The sequence below is a fragment of the Limulus polyphemus genome, unplaced genomic scaffold (assembly GCF_000517525.1).
Source record: "Limulus polyphemus unplaced genomic scaffold, Limulus_polyphemus-2.1.2 Scaffold734, whole genome shotgun sequence".
Classification (NCBI taxonomy): domain Eukaryota; kingdom Metazoa; phylum Arthropoda; class Merostomata; order Xiphosura; family Limulidae; genus Limulus; species Limulus polyphemus.
In genome coordinates this window covers 215,736-222,073 of record NW_013666344.1, presented here as the reverse complement: position 1 = coordinate 222,073, position 6,338 = coordinate 215,736, and the positions used below count along the sequence as shown (strand labels likewise).

At 32.4% G+C, this 6,338-nt stretch overlaps 1 protein-coding gene across 4 annotated transcripts in view; it reads right to left on the bottom strand.

Moving 5' to 3' along the window:
* The window catches only part of LOC106460244 (phosphatidate cytidylyltransferase, photoreceptor-specific-like), a 103,524-nt gene that overhangs the window by 59,366 nt on the left and 37,820 nt on the right, over positions 1-6,338 (bottom strand). The gene's annotated exons all lie outside the window — the stretch shown is intronic.

Sequence of the window (6,338 nt, the reverse complement as noted above, 5' to 3'; positions counted from 1 at the left end):
CACATGACACATTTTCTCTACGTATCTTCTCTTCTCTATTTTATCCACCACCCCTCCAGTAACTATGAAATTAAGCATAAATTACTCACTATAAAATCGTCCTTGTTCAGACAAACCATAATTTTCATAGCCTTTAATTTTGTTTGGATACAGAGCTATCATATAGAAAATCAGACCCCTCCTGCCACACCCACCTGTCATATCCTCTCTTTCAAGATTTGTTAATAGTTCTCTCTTACGTTTAATTATATATTACCTATAACAAATAGAAAGCCAAGGTTTTTATCTATCAAATGATGTATTATATTACATTGTGTTTTGACCTCATAATCGTCAAGTTCACTTGCAACACAACTTTGGTTCCCACAAGAATCACAACAGCCAAATTGGATGAATTTCTAATGGCTCTTGTCAGAAAGCCAGAAAAATTGTCATTATTAGAGGAAATTGTCTGTTTTTTGCATATTATTAGTCTATGTTCTTTGGTGTACCACTACATTTAGTATAAGTAAAAGTCGGGTTAAGTGTCATCGATAGTCGATAGCAAAATAAAAAAAAGAGAGAGAGAGAGAGTACATGGGTAAATATTTTATTTCATGTTTTTCATGTTTATTCCTTATTTATTATTATAAAAGAAACTAAAATGTAAAAATAAGGATCTCCTTAGGTAAGTTAAGGTTAGATTAGGTAAAATAAACAATAATAATAATATAATAAAAATATTTCACAAGTAATGCATGCGAGCAGCTCGGAGTATCTTGAGGGAAAATGTAATTCGATAGCATAACATGAGCTGCACGTACCTCAAGTGATTTACAATTGATAATGGCACAAATAGTAGATAGGCACAGTTCAAAGGGCAATAAAACAATAAAATTTAATTAAAAATAGATGTATATTGTTACAAGTCTAAAGCTACTTAGAATAAACGAACGTAGTTCCATGCTACATTTGAAGTCATTCTAGAAAGCAGAAGAGGGTAATTTAGATTTATTTTGGTAATTACGAGGTCAGTCAAAATGACCAACTTTGTATAGAGTTAGGGCAAACAAAATTACAGATAAAATATAAAGTTTCACTGAAAACAAACATTTGAAATGTACTTAGGAGGTTTTAGAGATAACACAAATGATTTTTAAGATGAAGAAAAGTATTTTTGATCTTAACATGAAAATCACTTTGAATATGGACTATTCAAAACAAATACTCAGATATTCCAGGACAAATCTATTTTTACTTTATTAAATATACTTCACTAAAACAATATGTTGTTGTAAGTGAAAGACATATAATGGTTACTGAAAGACTGCCAAATTTTGTGACGACATACACACTATATTAAAAGTTAGTAGTATCAAATCTATAAAGACTTTGAATGAATACAAAGAGGTCATATTGTCGGTCAAATTGACCGAGCCCATGTTGAGAGAGTTAAAATAAATTCTAAATAACCACATCTTACAAAACAAATTATGAATGAATTTACCTAAACAACATTTCTGAACTTCAGATTAATAAAAAGTCATAAAGTCTCAAGTCTCTCTCCCAAGTGCTATGCTTTGGTCAGAGCTGAAAAGTCCTCTAGCATGTAACTAAAATCAAATAACATTTATTTGCTAAAAGAACAACAATTCAACTTGTTCTTCATTAACTGATTAATACAAATCACAACATATCACCATGTCAACCAAACAAAGATTTACACTTATAATGTTATGCAACAACTGTTGTATATCTCACAGTTTTCTATTATTTTTAAATGTTTTCTCAGTTTAATGCTATAATTCCACTTAACTGAAAACCTTGTGAGTCAGCAGTCACCATCACAGTTTTAAAAAAAATTTATTCATCTTGTATCTGAATTAAACTAATAAAAACACAGAGAGACAAAATAATATTAATAACCAGGAGTGTGCAAGTTCTGGATAAATTTCTTGTCCAAGGTGCAAAATGCTAGAAATATCTACTTGTCCTTCTGAAAAATCTATTTGCCCCTTATCATTCCACAAAATACACAAACCAAATATAACTTTTAGGATTTTGCTTTATTAAACAATGAATATTAGCTGAAACTGCTGTACTCAACCAGTCTGTAATAGACAAATGTGGAAATGAATAATATCATAATAAAGAATGAAAATAACTTCACATTAAAACACATCCAAAAAATACATATTTTTAGAGCACTAAAGAGTGTCAACTAAAGGTCTTCATCAGAAAACAATGAAAACAATCAATATTTGCTTTGTTAAAGCAAACAGAGAAAATTTAATTCATTTCAAACATACTTGAAATAACTAAGCAAATTTAATTGTTATTAATGACACATGGCAAAAGAAAAAAGAAAAATTATTTTTTAACATTTCACTTATATTCACATACAATGTTATTGTACTTTTCAGTTTTCATGCAAGTTGGTTTCTTTCTGTAGTTATGTGTAAGTTTCATATCAGACTAGTTATTTATATGATATAATTTAGAAAAGAATTTGGCAGAGTGATATAAAATCCACCTTGATTTCGATCAGCATTTGTTTTTATTTCTGTTCTTGCATCGATTGTACTTATGCAATTGTATCTGGTGGAATAAATTTAGTCACTGCATTATGAATAACTGCCTGTTTCCTTACACATTTAATGACTGTATAGATGACACATGTAATTTATATGTTACCTGTAAAGCTAGTTAAGTACAGGATTTACATCAGAAAGTGAAGTTATAAAATGTATTTATTGTTCATATTTACACTATATTCAAAGGTTGCATTATATGTGTAGGAATTGTTAATAAAATAAAAATAACAGCACTGTGTTCAGGGGACAAAATATCCAGGTTTGCATCACAATTTGTGAATCAAAACAACCCCAGTTGCAGATCACTTTCCTCTTTGAGTATTCATAGAGTGAATAACAGAAGCCAGGGGTCAGGACACACAATGAGCAGTTGCGCCATAACTTCCAGCAGGAGCCAAAGAAAGTCTATTGGTCAATAACAACAAGGTAAAAAGCAAATGGGTGACATCAATTGATGATTCCAATGCCTTTGAGACACCCGCTACGGTCAAGGGATGAAGAAAAGAAGCCTCACATAACTCAGGGAGGGCTACAGCAGGTAGACGAATTCCATTTAACAAGGCATCTCTTACTCAATAAATCCCAACAGTATCAAAGGAAACCAAAAAAAGAGCAGAAGCTGACAATCTTATGAAGGTAGAAGTCAGCAAAAGACCCAAGTAAATTTGTGGGGGAAGGGGGGAGAAAAAATCTCAGAACAGGAGTGAGGGTCAAACGAATATGAGAAATTGTGATCTGTTCAAAGTGATCACAGGGTCCAGTCTGAAACCCCACATATCCAAAAGAGTATCTAATCTGTGGAATCGAAATATATGTCCACCTGGCCAAGGGGGAAAATGTAATTCTACTCATCCCGTAATAGAGCAGTAGATCTTCCAGCATGAACAACAATATCAGGTGAAGGAGGAAAAACTAAGTAGTCACCCTCAGACCTTTCACCCATCGAGGAAGGAGTAGATCCGAAGGCAACCGGAGAATGCCCCCAAACCTCAAAAACCCAATTGACTAACTGAATAAATGTAGAAGGAAGTGGCTGATCCAAATTGGCCTCATGAGAAGCTGACCTAGTAAACAAAGGCGCCAGAAAAAGTCCAAATTCTCTCCAGACTCCCCTGGATCATCAACAAAAGCAGCCTCATAGCCCCCCTAGACAGATGCCTCCAGACCAAATATATGTTTCCATCTCACAACAAATAAGATCATGGACAACCTCAACTGAGAGTGACCCCCCCCCCTTTCCCAATTAACCTTTGAGAAATGCTAGATAACAGAGGTGGAATGGAGGAGGACTGATTAGCCTCCATGCTGGAAATAGTAACCTGTGAATTGATGCCTGAAAACTGCATGTTGCAATTTATTTTTGCATAATAATTATTAAATACAATATATACAGAAAGCCACTGGGCTATGCAAAAATCATAACCAAATACGTTAATTATTGCAGCACTTGTGTAGAGAAACCCATGTCAAAATGCTTTGTCAAGAAAAAGTGATAAAATTATCCGAATGAAGTGCTTATATACAGTACCAGGATAGAGGGCACACTGACATAGATGGAGGGTATATTGCCAAGGGCAACTGAGTGTGGTATAAAAGACTGGAGCAAGCAAGAAAAAATCAGACCAATGCTTAAATGGGCAAAGATTGAATCCCTGGCAGTTTAGTGATAGATACAAGTGTCAGTGGATGGGAAGTATGTTTTGGAATGACAAATGTTAAAAAGATGCAGAGCAATACTTGCTAATAAAATTCAATATTCATTAGCAGTTTCTGCTAAACAAATCCACCAAACTGTGTTTCTAAAATGCAGAAGTAACAAGACCTAGTGGTTCAAACCACCAAGTTTTTTATGTAATGCAACATGAAAACAATTCCACCACTCCAACCATCATCTTAAAAAAAAAGAAAAAGATACATATATCCAAAACCCACAGTAAGTAAAACTTTTATATCCCAGAATATTATAATGCTATTTTAACTTTGACTTATTTAGGTTACTTTTGGACTATACAGTCAACACTGATTAATCCAAACATACCATATTATTATAGTGGAAGTTCCCTTTTTTCATGTAAAAGATATTGAAAATTTGGTTTAAAGTGTTACCCAGCTAACTATAAAAATCTGAAACATATCAAATTATTATTATAAGAATAAAACATTAAAGCAGCTAGCATGGAGAAGCTAAACAGTGTTGTTGTCATACAATAGTACTATAGAATGTGATTAGACTTTCTAATTTTATTCTTATTCATTTCTAAATGGTTTTCAAACTTTTCAAGATAAGTTATAATTATTGAAAGTTATAACATTATTATAATTTTTATGTTGTTTAAGTTTAAATTTATAGTACTTCAAAGATATCCAAAATGCTTAGTTTTAATTTGGCTAAGTGTGCATTTGTCTCATAAATAATATTATGATATATGATTATTCATTTCCTTTGGTTGGTTACAAACATTTGAGTAGCTGTGTAGTTATAGATATATCACTTAAGGCTCCAACACTGTTGTAAACATAGATATGTACATGTAAAACAACACTAAATTGTCTAGAATAATATTTTTTTGTTTCAATAGGTGACTGATAAATGAATAAACCTTTCATTGTTTATAAATGCTCAATAATGCATGAGTTTATTGCATAGCTTTGATATCTAATATCCAATAATACCACTGCATATGTGCATGGTTTTTGAGTGTTAGACATTAACTCTCTCAACATGGGCTCGGTCAGTTTGACTGACCACGTGACCTTTTTGTACTCATTTAAAGTCTTTATAGATTTAATATTTATAACTCTCAATATAGTGTGTATATCTTCCCGAAATTTGGCAGCCTTTCAGTTAACATTACAAGTCTTTCACATACAAAAAAATCATATTTCTTAGTGAGGTACTTTTAATATGCTAAAATAATGATTTGTTCTTAAACATATCGAGTATTTGTTTAGAATATTCTGTGTTATGATTAAAAATACTTTTCTTCATCCTACAAATCTCAAATTTCCTTTATGTAATCCCTAAGACCTCCTACATACACTTTAACAATTTTTTTAAGCAAAATTTTATATTTTATGTTATTTTCTGTACCCTATCTCTAACCAACCTCGTAACCCCAACAAAAAAAAATCGAAATAAATATAAATTACCCTTTTTCTTTCTAAAATTACTTCAAATTGTAACATGAAACTACATTTATTTATCCCAAGTAGCTTGAAGTTCATAACATTATACATCTATTTATAATTAAATTTTATTGTTTTATTGTCCTTTGAACCATGTGGCATGGATAGTAGATTTACAACTTATAATCTCCGAGTGAACGTGCAGGTAACGTTGAGCTATCGTGCGTGCCTCCTAAACCATTTCAATTACATTATTATTATTACTACTTATTGTACCTAATCTAGTCTTAAATAACTAAAAAAAAATCCGTATTTTAGGTTTTAGTTACTTTTATAATAATAATGAAAGAATAAATATGAAAAATCAGAAATAAAGTACTTACACAATCTTCTTTTTTCTTGCTCCTGGTTGTCAAGATGATTGCACTTGGCCCTGCATGGCCAGGTGGTTAGGGTGCTCGACTCGCAATCAGTGGGTTCGATTCATCATCACCCCAAACATGCTCGCCCTTTCAGCTGTGGGGGCATTATAATGTGATGGTCAATCTCAAGAGTTGGCGGTGGGTGGTGATTACTAGCTGCCTTCCCTCTAGTCTTACACTGCTAAATTAGTGACGGCTAGCGCAGATAGCCCTTGTG